The 13,686-nt window shown below is 41.3% G+C and overlaps 1 protein-coding gene across 1 annotated transcript in view; it reads right to left on the reverse strand.

Annotated features, from left to right (window-relative positions):
• The window catches only part of glg1a (golgi glycoprotein 1a), a 71,333-nt gene that overhangs the window by 39,621 nt on the left and 18,026 nt on the right, over positions 1-13,686 (reverse strand). Inside the window, exon 2 of the mRNA XM_042340205.1 lies at positions 1,165-1,197. The gene's annotated coding sequence lies outside the window, so the exon portion shown is untranslated. The remainder of the gene's footprint in view (positions 1-1,164; positions 1,198-13,686) is intronic.

The raw sequence follows: 13,686 nt of genomic DNA on the forward strand, positions 1-13,686 counted from the left end.
CCTCAAACATGTACTCCTTACCACCTTTGTGTTCCCTTCCTTCAAGAATCAACAGAATTTTAAACTCAAGCAAGCACGGCTATGTCTAACTCAATTGTTCCTTTCCCCAACTCCATAAAACCATGGTGGTTTAGTGCTGTACCCAACACTGCCTTTAGCCTACAGTTTCTTAAAAGAAAAATCATGATAATACCTTTCTCCTCTCAGCACCAGATATTTATGGCAGAGAATGGGGGGGGGCAAATGTTAGCTCTTTGAAAAAGCAAGCCATGCTGTTCCATTTTTCCCGACTCTTTCCATGTACTCCTGCAAATTGCTCCTTTCTAGATATTGATCTAGTTCCCTACTAAAAAATAATATGGACTCTGGTCTGACCACCGCAAGTGGCAGGGCATTCCACATGCTACCAACTCACATTAAAAACAATTCTACTGAATCTCCCCTTTTGAGTGGTTAACTATCTTAAAGTGATGCCTTTTAGTTACTGACTCGCCAACCAGTGGAAATAATTTTCCCCCATTGACTCAAATCCCTCAATTTAAAAGACCTCTATTGGGCCTGCACTCAACCTTTCGCACTCCAGTGTAAATAGTCCCAGTTCATAGGTCAAATCATTCATCCCTGGATTCAACCGAGTAAATCTCCAAGCTTCCTAAAGTGGGGTGAGGAAAACTGAATACAATACTCTTAACTGCTCTCCAAGAACATCTCATCTTTAAAGATGAATGTACTTTAATCCCCAAGTCTCTCTACTCTTACGCTTTTAAAATGTTACTGGTTAGCACAGACTTGCTCTCCTTTTGCTTCCGACCAAAAATTCACGACAATTTTTGCATGAAATTTTTCCTGAGGATTGCCTTCCTGCCAACCGACTAGGCTGTCTTACCAACATGTGCTGTGTAATCAGGGCAGTTAGCATGTTGATTTAATGGGATTTATTTTGGAATACATGTGCTCTGTAGGTATTCTGCATTATATTCCTCTCTAAAAAAACTTAATATTTCTACAGCTTGCAATTCCACTCAGTCAGAGCAGCATCAGGTTTGGACACCAACATCTAAGAACTTTCCAACGAAGCACAAACACAACAATAACAACAAGCACTTAGTTCACACATATGCACAAGTACCAGCAGTGTCATAGTGAAAAGACTTAATTACTTACATGGTTGCAGCCAGAAGAGATTTCATCATCCACCTGTAAAAAGAGTGGAAATAAAATTTTACTTAAGTTGTCAAGTGCCTGAACCAGTCAGATTTTAAACAGTCAGGCTGTTATAATAACAATCAGTACATTTAATATAGCGCCTTTCACGTCAGGAGGATTTCTCAAAGCGCATCAAAGGATTTACTTGAAGTGTAGTGACCATGTATTTTGTAAGTGAGAGCAACAGTCAATTTGTCACAAAAACAGCCACGAACTGAATGAACAATTTGTCAACATGTCTCAAAGAGCTTCACAATACTTTATGAAATGTAGTGACTGCATTTGTAGTCAAAATCAGCAGCCAACACAGGGATCATTGATCAGAAGAGGAGAAACTCCCTTCTTTTTGACTAATGCTGTGGATCTTTAATATGAACTTGAACAGGCAGATAAGACCTCAGTTTAACATCTCATTCAAAGAACAGCATCTCCCACAATGTGGTGCTCCCTTCGCACTCCACCACAGTGCCAGCCAAGTTCAAAGTCCCATTGTGGTACTTGAACCTACAACCTTCTGATTCATAATATGGAAAAATAATATATTTTGATCCAATGCTTAAAACCTCATCCGAAATCAAAGTTTATTAAATGTATCCCCTTTGTAAATAATAATCCTTGCATTTGATGCAGCACTTTATTACGTTGTGGAGACCTTCATTAAGAGATTCATGAACTAAGTATTATAGTGTTAAATATACCACACCACAAAGAATGCTCTGAAGAAGCTGATCTGAAGGCCAGCTACAGGAAGCAGCTGTTTGTCTCATAGAAAAAAATAAATGATCAGCTGTGAGTGATTTCACAAAGGCTGAACCCATTTGAACTCATAATTCAGATGTTCAGCCACTAGTAAAAATGCATATGGATATATTCCTGCTGTGACAATCCCACATATCTTCAATCAAAGCAAATGGAAAGTGACAAGTCTTATTGAGCTTCCCTTAAATCTATTTAATTTTTTAAAAAATCGTCTCACATGAACCAACAACATGGACATCAGTGGGGGGTGGGGGGAAAAGAGAGAAAGAAACCTACTGTCCAACATAAATGGATCTCTAACTACTCTCCCTGGTTATGCATGCTAAAATGCAGAGCACAGCATTTGATTCAGACTGAACACAGACGAACAAACATGCTTGATTTGAACCACTGGAGAGCAAAAAGGTCTTAGGAGGTACGGTGTAGCATTTCAGTAACGTGTACAAAAAGGTCAAGCACTAACTACACTCTAATTGAGCATCTGCTTGTCCTGTAGGATCAGATCTCCTGATGGGTTAATATTAAAGATTTGCCACCAGCTGTTTGCAGTTCCCAGTTGAGGTCGTAAGATTGGTTAGACATCAGTTCATTTTAACAATGTTGATATGCGTATGTCGAGAGAAGCCTTTATAATTATCCAGGTACCATCCAAACGATGAACCCAAGCTCCACAAAGGGACCACTGACAGATTGGCACTCGTTTTACTGCTTCTTAGAACCACAGACATTACAAATTATGAGTCCATCTTTCAGCTGCCATGACAAACACTGAACAGAAACCTGGAAGAAATACTTATTAGCTTGATCAAGCCAGTTCCTTTCAGACTACGATCTACTTAACCATAGGCTTGACCAGCTCATTTAAAATTGGAGGAAATGTTTCAAAGTTCTCTTCTCCCCCATATCTGTACGTGAAGCAACATCTCCAGAATAGCTCGCCTTAGATCATTCATTATTTACCCTTGAATGGTTACCTTCCACAACATGTCCATGATTTCAGCAGCTCAGAATCCATTACCTTATCCACATCATTCAATCAATTTGTATTTATCCTTTATAACCCTCAATCCCATTTGGAGTTAGATATTTATCAACCATTTTGAGGTAACTATCCACAACTGCTTTTGCTAGAAGAATATGCCACGTACCCAATGTTCACTGTAATCTCAAATCTAGCTCAAGGCTCATTAATTTTATACCTCCATGCTTCACTTCTAGGTCAAATTAAATTATCTGCATCTACACCATCCACTGATCTCAACTTTCTAAAAACCTGCTTAGCTCTGCTCTCAATATTTTCTCCAGTTCAGATCTCCAGTTCAAAGATTTTAGGTTCCAAAATCAGTCCCTTTCAGTTGCCTAAGCAATGGCTCAACAATTCCTCAAGGTACGATGTCCAAAACATCCAAATATATAGGTCAATGTTTAAGATAAGATGTGGACAGTGAAACCTATTGTCATGAGGTTATTTAGCATGTTTATATTCATGAATTTTAAGGAAAAATATAATTAAGTCACTAAATGCTTTCTGTGACAATACTCAATTCTATCACTTCAATTACTTTTCCCCACTACAAACACCATTCAATACATCTTATGCAAGGGTTACACAGTACTGTAGTGCCTGTTTTTTGTAGACTGTAACTATTTTCACCAGTTAAGGAAGGAAAAAGATTAGACATTTTGGCCAACAGTGTTAACCACCAACTGACAAGCTGTTGCTGAATTGAAATTAATACAATCGACAAAATGTCGTTAATAGAAAAAAAGTCCTTTAGAAATACTGTCATCAATTGAAATATGAATGCAATGAAGTGCTAGTTAATCCTTAACAACGCTTGCTAATGTAACACTTGAAGAACATAGCCTTGAGCAGTTCAGGATACTAACAAAACAAGCACACTAAAATGTTTAAATCAAGTAAACACACGTCATGCTTGAAGATTCTACTAGCCTCATGACTTTTGTGTATAAAACTGGGCCAAGGTGCCAATATTAGTACATTGGTTCCTTAAGTTCATTTACCACATGGACAAGGTGAAGATTATCTCAGAGGATGCAGTCTCCTCAATCCAAAGGAGAGACCAAATATCAACTCCCTTAGATTCTGCTAAACTACTCACAAAATGTTGCCAAAGCTTTGTTAATGCCTGAATAATGTGGTTAAGAAGATGGCCCATCTTGATTATCTGTGGGTGGTACTAGCTGCTCAGTGTCAGGACGTCACTTCTTTGGTTTCATGCAAGATACAGGCGGAGGCATGACAAAGGTGAAGAAACAGTTTTGATCAGAGACCAAATGTGAGGAAGCAAAGGGACTTGAAGATCAAACTATATGCTAAGGTGTGTACAGGATTCGCTGAGATTGAGAGAGGCCAGGGAGGTTGAGGGAATCAAGGAAGGTGAATGCCTTCCATCTTGTTCATGTAAGATGTCAAGACATTAAGACCCTTTCAAGCAGTGCTGTCTAACCAGCAATCTGACAGAACATCAGTTGGCCCGAGAGGGTGGAGCGTTAGCAACCGCGAGGTGTCAACTGACTTGAGATATCAGCTTAGTTCAGTCACAGCTCGTCCTGCAAAGTTTGACTTTACCACACCAGTTGTATAGCCGTTACCTCGCACTTAGACTGGAGCAAAGCCAACTGTGCATTGGAGCACAAAGAAGCGAATGAAGAGCACAGAGACAGCTGAACTTGTTGGCATCCAACTGCCACAGAACTACAGACCCTCCAGTCAAGCAGCCAGCAACAACGCCATTACGCAACAGGACTCCACTTTTCGTAGCTTCTCACACTGGACTGCGCAAGTACAATGTGGCAACGAGTCACTCCAGTTAATTAGGAATAGCTCTCTTACTTTGGTTACTTTATCACAGCAATGTCCCACAAGCAGTCGTGGATTGAGCTAACAATTTATTATTACACATCCAACATCCTCCTAAAGGAAACAGGACACTTTTTAAAAAAAAACACAACTTTTAAATGCTCAAATAAATTATATCAATTGTATAGAAGAGATGAATCTTGGTTTGGCTGTAAAGGGCAATTGTTTGAATATATTAATGGATTTAACTACGAGCAACACAAGAGAATGGAAGGTGCCAATTTTGAAACGTTATGGGCTCAACTTTCATTACTAGTTTGTAAAATAGAATGAAGTGTTCAAATTCACTGTGAAAGAACATTTCATGCCGCATTTAGCTTGCAAACTACCTGACAACCACATCAAACTGAATTTGTTCTCAAGCAGCCAGATGCTGCTGGCGCCTGGCATCATCCCAGGTTGTACCATGCAATGCAGACCCCAAGGCAGCAAATTTGCGTACGTACACTTCATATATCACACAATCTGCAACTTCTTTCTCCCCAAAGTTTCCTCCAATCTCCAGGGAATGTCTCGCTTGGCCAGCAATGCCAATTTGTTCCCAAGTCACAGCCAATCGCAGCCAGTAAAACACTGCCTTTGCTGCGCTCAATGCCCAAAAACCTACCTAGACAAGCGGCAGAAACTACCACACCATTGCTTCAAGCCAACCCGTTTTAGCTTAGGTGGTGGGTGCTAACAGCAGCCTTCCATTAGGTGGAAATGCTTCAAGATAAATTGAGGCAGCACAATTGCATCCAGAGAGGGTTACCATCAGAAAAGAAGTGTCTTCAGCCTCCATAAGATACAAGCCAAGACACTGCTGCCAAGTCCACTGACTATTACTGACACAATGTGATGATTAATCTGGCAGTGACAGAATAAAGCAGTTTACTGATCTTTCCTAGGAATCTGATTTTATATTATTGAACCATCATCTGAATCAGTTCAAATCAGATCTTTTGAATGCCAATAAATGCACGTCCTGTTGCAGTGCAGTATTTCTGCAAGGGCCAGACAACCAAAACTCCAGGGAAGTTCTCAGCAGTCTGTATTGGAAAGTAGGACATTATCCTTATGCCACACACTTGCATACAACACGATCTGCTTCACTGAGCTCATTCAGTGCTGAAACCTCTAGGATGCACATTCCTGTAACAATATTCCTCATACAAAGCCTCAATTTAGCACACGAGAAATATTGCTGCCATTTACAACTTTCACAATAAAAAGACATTTCAACATAAAACTCAATTTCGCCGGGACACACTGAGCCCAGTAAAAAGGTAAATTCAGTTCAGGAGGGAAATCATTTTGAGCTAAAAATGTCATAACATTTTATAGGAGTCAATGGAAACAATACATCGAGCAACTCGAGTCAAATATTTGGTAAGACAACAGCTTATTTTTTGCCACGAGTAACAGCACTCCCACCCCCTCAAACATCAAAATCAGTTGTAAAGTGTTCTGATATCCCTCCAAAAACTGGCCTGCTTATTCCAACCAAGTCACACTGAACCTAAACTGGGTCACACATCCAGTTTGTTTACACCACTTTCCAATCCCAGCAGGAGACCTCAGTATTTATCTTCATTACTGCTCGCTGAGTGTCCTTCCAAATGGGACACTTCCACACGAGGGCTGCAAGCCAGTTGCAATCAGCTCCAATTTACACAGAAAGCAAAAATGTACTGCCAATTCTTGGCTTTCAATACATCTGAGACCAGAAACAACTGATGCTGCATTGTACACTGGAGGGTTTCATGCACTTCTCTGTATAATTAGCCATATTGCATTTGACAAGGAGGCAGCAATATATTTTCAAACTCCAATAAAGAGCTTAATCAATACAAACCTAGCCAGCGGTTGCAGTCAACATTAAGCTCATGTTGGTTATCGCCAAACAATAATGAATTTAACTGAATGGTCTATCTAATTAGCAAACTGAGGTATGCAGAGTCCAGCTAATATCTCTATATCAAGGATACAGCCCCAGCTGCCATTCTCCAGTCTGTAGGCTTTCACGCTCTCTTTAAGCTTATAGTACAGCTGCCAAGAGTAATGTGACTGCAGCAGCACTCCTGGAATAATAGAACTTATTTTTGATATAGCACCATGTCATGTTGAGACGTCTCAAAGCACTTCACAATATTTTACTGTGAAGTGTAGTGACTCTATTTTGTAGGTAAACAAGACACAGATATACCAGGTGTATATCACATATCATCACTATATCAAATTTTTCCCATAAAATACAGTCAATGCACTTTATAGTATATCCTGCGAAGTGCTTTGACGTCTCAACAATGTGATTCGGTGTCTTATCAGAGTATTATTATTAGGTGCTGCCCCTGGCTATACAGAGCTAGCCAGGGGCAGCGCCTGCTCAATTAGAAATATAATTTTCTACTTGAATTGGATATCTAATTTTACTGACTCATGGTCAAGTTCCACCCATGCTTTCAATTATTGTTTCAACTGGACATTAGAAATGTGCAGTTAGAACAAGAAATAATTGTAGATGGACAATATAATAATAATAATAATAATCATTGCACTTGATATAGCGCTTTTCACGTCAGGAGGACGTCCCAAAGCGCTTCACAGAACACACTGTAAAGTGAATTGACTGTATATTTGTGGGCGAACGCGGCAGCCAATTGCGCACAGCAATGTCCCACAAACAGTCGTAGATTGAAAATGACCAATTTATTATTGTTTTTGGGTTTGAAAGGATTATTATTAGGCTCTGTGTGGAGTAAGGAAACTTGCCCGAGGTTTCGCCCTCTGCCTGGGATTGAACTCAGGTCTCTCGCTCGCAAAGCGAGTGCTCTAACCACTGAGCTACAGGACTCTACATAATGACATCTATGGGGATATACATTACTTTCCCAACAACATACTGTACAGAATGGAAATGAGCTGACCAGCCATTCTCAGTGTATCGGGGAGGGAACACGAAATCACTTGCAACTTACTCAAAATAGCCATTTCCTTCGTGAAGGACAAAGATAAAACATTTACTTTCTATTTAAAATGTAGAAAATGACCGCAATCTACTTACTGGCTTCTTTTTGTAGAATAACGCTGTCTCCTTCTACAATTCAGAAGAACTTTTTTCAGTCTTCCCACCAGATTCCTACCTCTAACACAGTCTCCGCAAACGGCTTCTCCTCTAGCCCCGCACCATCTTGTGCAGAGTTCCTCAGGTCCTTTCTTTTCAATTTCTATTATGCTCCCTCTTGGTGACATGATCCGCAGACATGGGGTCAACTTCCACATGTATGCAGATGACACCCACCTCTATCTCTCTGCCTCCACCCTCGACTCCAGAACCACTACTCTCCTGACAGAATATCTGCCAGACATCAAGTCCTGGATGAGAGCTAACTTCTACAGTTGAATGTCAACAAGACCGAGGCCCTCCTGATTGGCTCCCGTCAGCCCCTCCACACCTCGGGCACTGACAGCATCACCATCCATGGATGCGCTCTCCACCTCACTGAGCCAGTCTGGAACCTTGGCCTCAACTATCCTTTCTACCCCACATCCGTGCCATGTCCCGCTCTACCTTCCCCCACCTCTGCAACATCACCTGGCTCCGCCACTATCTCACACCTCAGGCCAAAATCCTCGCACATGCATTCATAACATCCAGGCTCAACTACGCAAACTCCGTGCTTGTCGGCCTCCCCAACTCCTCCCTCCGCAGGCTGCAGATCATCCAGAACTCTACAGCCCACGTCCTCTCCCGCACCAGACTCCACAAACTTATCAACCCCATCCTTGCCCGACTCCACTGGTTTCCCATCACAGAGGATACAGTTCAAAATCCTGGTCCTCACCTTCAAATGCTCCATGGCCTTGCTCCCCCTACCTCTGTGACCTTCTAACCTCCCAACAACCTGCCCGTTCCCTCCGCTCAGCGGCTCTTGCCTGCTTCATGTCCCCCGCCTCGTCCACCCCACTATTGGCCTTCTGCCACTCTGCCCCACCCTCTGGAACTCCATACTGCAGTCCCTCCACCTCACCCCTCCCTTGTCTCCTTCAAGACCCTCCTCTTCGACTGTGCCTTCGTTCACTCCCCATTCCCGATCCACCAGCTCAGGTCTGAAACACTGATCTTCCAGCGTCTTGGGACATGCTCCCAACATGAAAGGCACTCTACAAATGTAATTTTGTTGTTGATTTTTAGCTCAGTGGTTAGAGCACTCGCCTAGCAAGCAAGAGATCTAGGTTTGATTCCCAACAGGGCAAAAGCCTTGGGCAAGTTTCCTTACTCCACAAGCCTGATAATAATCCTTCAAGAAATCCACGACTCTTTGTGGGACACTGCTTGGCTGCTGCATTTTGCCACAAATATACAGTCAATTCACTTTACAGTATATTCTGTGAAGCGCTTTGAGAGAACTAGAAGACGTGAAAAGCACTCTATCAAATGCAAGGATTTATTATTATTGTTATAATAATAACATCCCAATGTGGGGTTTGACTCCAATAATATCCCAATGTGTGTTGTGAACCCAATAACATCCCAATATGGGTTTTGAACCCACTGTGAGTGTTACCTATTGAGCTAGGCAGAGCCTGACTTTGCATTAGATGTTGAATAAGCTTAACAGCATTATTCGCTGATAATGTAAGGATTATTATTATGATCAAATACAGCAAGGGGATACAGTTCAAAATCCGTCATTGTTGACGAAGGGTTGGAATATACCACAGACCTAAACTCCTGGGCTCTTGCTGTCAATTGTGGATAGTGGCAGAATTTGGAGTGGCTAGAAAGGGAGATAATAATCAACACAACTGGGAATTAAACACACCAATTTATCAATCCTCATTCTGCAGCAATTATGCATCAGCAGACCTAACCCCCCTGACTGATTAATAACAGCAACCCAAGGTACATTAGAGCAGTACAAGGTATAGGTTACATAGGATTACAGTACATTCAGATATCAGGTATTGGGCTTGCACACTGGATAGGGTCAAAGTGCCGATCGCAGGCAAAACACCAACCACTTTGGAGTCGCAAAACCTCTCACTCACAACTTAGGCCAATGACAACAGTGGAGCATCCTTGACGGAGATACAAATACATAGAAGTTTAACAGCAGCATTTCCAAAGAAATGTTTCACTTCCTAAGCAATGTTTTGATGGTAGTTTTTGATACACTTGGAAAGATGGAGGCTCCAGTTAGATTGGTGGGACATCTCAGGACTACTTATGCACTGGTCATGTGTGATTGATGCTAGAGTTTAATAATAATAATAATAATCCTTGCATTTGATATAGCGCTTTTCACGTCGGGAGGACGTCCCAAAGCGCTTCACAGAGCACACTGTAAAGTGAATTGACTGTATATTTGTGGGCGAACGCGGCAGCCAATTGCGCACAGCAATGTCCCACAAACAGTCGTAGATTGAAAATGACCAATTTATTATTGTTTTTGGTTTTGGAGGGATTATTATTAGGCTCTGTGTGGAGTAAGGAAACTTGCCCAAGGTTTCGCCCTCTGCCTGGAATTGAACTCAGCTCTCACACTTGCAAAGCGAGCGCTCTAACCACTGAGCTACAGGGCTCCCTGCAGACTTCAAGGTAAGATTAATATTTCTTCTGGATTTGAAGTATTTTTAAAAGAAAACTTTTGGTTCAAAACTGGAAGAAAGGTGTTGCTAACATGGGTGTGAATGGCTTTTTAGGAGTTTCTGAGGCTGACGAGGAATGAGCTGATTCAGTAGAGGCAGCCAAATCGAGGAAGTTTTGTACATCAACTGTTAATTCAGTTCTTTCAGTGACAGATTTAATAATCCATCCAAGGTAGGTTTAAAGAAAGAAAAAACAAAGGCAGAAAATCCAGTTCATTATAATTCTCAGTAAAGCTCTGCTGATGGATGAAACTTTCTTGAATAAAATAGTATCTTCAAGGTGCAATAGCCTCAACATAACAACCACATCTACGAATCAGCATCGTTCTGTGGCACTTGCTTGACTCATCTCCTCAAGCACACACTGGGAATTTTCATTTTCTTCAATTTCCCCATCTCTCATTTCAACAAATTCACGTGAGCTGTACACAATTGTTCCACACACTGTCTTCCTCAAAACAACTATTCTTTATGCACTAGTCCAGGCACCAAAGTATAAGGGGATCTCTCAGATTTACCTGAGCTGATCCTTCACCCATGACATTTGAAGCAGGAGGCACTGAATAAACTACATCAGGAAATATTTTTTTATTTTCATTCCTCACCCACAACGAGAAAACATTTTCACAGCTCTTCATAAGCAATGTCTTTCAATGAGACTCATGAGTCAGAGCACCATTTTTTTAGTGGTTTTACTAAGCAATGCTCAATAGTGCAGATCACTAATGGTTACAGCCACGTGTGTGAACCCAAGCTCCAGAGATGGCACTGTGTGGCTCTGCAGGTGGGGATTAGAGACCGACAGACTGGAATCACTTTGCAATGTCGACTTGCCATCATTAACTTAATGAAACCTCCCATCTGTGCGCTAGTCAGAAGAAAATACTTGTGGAATCAGTGGAGCTCTATGCAATTAGCATTTAAACACTAGGCATTAGAAAAGCAGCTTTGAAGAAACAGGCTTCCAAAGGGCTTAAAGTCACATTGGGCAGCATCGAAAATTTATTGTGAAAAATCTATGGGTGACAGGTCACTAACATCTGTGCACTCCGTTTTGACAGTAAAGTTTCTCTGAATGAAAGACAAAATCATGTATTAATAAAGCTGGGCTGGATAACTAGGCAGATCTAGGCACCCGCAAAACCAAAATTAATGTGGTTGTGCTTTGGACTCACTTCTATTATCCACGTCCAGCAGAAGAACAAGAATACTATGACAGGCAACTAGTTTTGTTGTCTGCGTAGAGAGACTGCTTCAGGGAAAGCTAACTCTTCTTTTCCCAGAGATTTGGTTCCTTTTAAACGGGTGACATTTAACACGCAGAACAATTCTAATTGCTGAAAAACTGGACATCTCTCCACCAAAAATGAATCAAAATGCAGATCTCCCTTTATCCTATTGAACGGATTTCACACTTTACACCAGCACGCCCCTTGCTCTATATAATTTAAAAACTTGTCAATTTCAGGTTATTAACGTACATGGCACTAAAGGTCATGCTGTCTGGTTTAAGTTGCTAATTGCTGTAGCCTCAGGTCGTGATGGAACCCATTTCTATGTCAAGACGAGAACTTTTCTGGTTTTGACCCTTTTCATCTAGAAGGCGTTGACTATCTAGGAGCCAACTAGCAGTGGCCTCGTCTTTTGTCATGACTAGTCTATAGGATATATTACATAGGTAGTTCGGGAATTGTGCATGCGACGTCCAGGAAGGCAAACTAGATGGACCTTGGTCTTTTTTTTGCCTAACATTTTTAATGTTCTTAAGTCACACTAGCTCAACCAAGAATTAATATTCCAGAAGTCTGTGGAAGCCATCACCAAAATAAGTAGTTAGAGCCCATATTTTTCACAAATATAAAATAATATGAAATAAAATGAAAAACATATGAAACCAAATAAAATGAAAAGCATATGAAACCAAATAAAATGAAAAGCATATGAAACCAAATAAAATGAAAAAAATGATAAACTAAACACAGGAAGAAAGTTAAACACAATAGACAGAAGAGGAATGAGAGGGAGCGAGGACACGGGATGGGGGTGGGGGCTTGGATGAATCGACGCAGCGGAGGGGGTCACCGGCCTGTGGGAGGAAACGGGGACCTGGTGCTGTGACCAACAAGAGGCCGTCCTTGGCATGCGGACTGGTGTTGAGTGAGCTAATGGTATTAGCATTGTTTGTTCAGGCCAAGGTCCAATTCGCCTTTCCGGAGGGCGCACGTGGACAGCATGAGTTGCGGCAATGGTTGGTACTGGGAGTTGTGAAATGAGAATTATTGACACCGAGAGGAAGTGGTGGTGGCCATGAACTGTCCCACAAACAGCCATGAAACAAGTGACCAATTTTATTTAGGGGATTGTTGGCCAGAACCCCGGAAGAAACCACTTCTCTTTTCGATTAGCGCCCTGGGATCTTTAACGTCCACCTTTACAGGCAGACACGACCTTGCTTTAAAGTCTCATCTAAAGGACGCCACCTCCGACAAGGCAAAACTCCCCCAGTCAGCTGAGGCTATGCAAGTTCAAGTCGCGATGTGAGATTTGAACCCACAATCTTCTGACAAGAGTGATACCACTGAGCCAAACTTACACACAAGACACACAGGTATCTTAAGTCATTTGAGGAATTTTATTAATACCAATGTAATGAAACAAAACATCTTTAATGGATGAAATGAAACAGCACTAAACTCCCCAAAAATAAAAATTATGAAAGATAGAAAGAATTTCACAAAGCTCTACAGATACAGTAGTCTTGATTGGTTGGTTTGTTCAGACAGTGTGTGCACTACGTTTCGTAGCCAAAGCACCACTCAGGAATTGCAATGAATACATTTATTAAATTTGTGCCCCATCACATTTAAAACACGGCTCTATGTGATAAATGAGTTTATGCCATCAGTCACTCTGCTTAAGATCACATTTTCAAAGTTGACAGTTCAACAACTGGACACTGAAGTCTGGATATCTTGGATGCCATTACAAATTCAACTGTACACCATCTCGACCCAATGCTGCAAGAACTGCCAATCATAGCTACTACCACTGGGTCAGTCATATCTGCTTCCATCTAAGCTTTTAGTCTACATTTTTCAGTTTCTCTAAAACAACGTGAAGCAGAAAAGGATCTTAATAATACTAATAATTCTTGCATTTGATATAGCACCTTATCATGTCTTTGAGAAGTCTCAAAGCGCTTCACA

The sequence above is a fragment of the Callorhinchus milii genome, unplaced genomic scaffold, assembly GCF_018977255.1.
Source record: "Callorhinchus milii isolate IMCB2004 unplaced genomic scaffold, IMCB_Cmil_1.0 Scaffold14, whole genome shotgun sequence".
Taxonomy (NCBI): Eukaryota; Metazoa; Chordata; class Chondrichthyes; order Chimaeriformes; family Callorhinchidae; genus Callorhinchus; species Callorhinchus milii.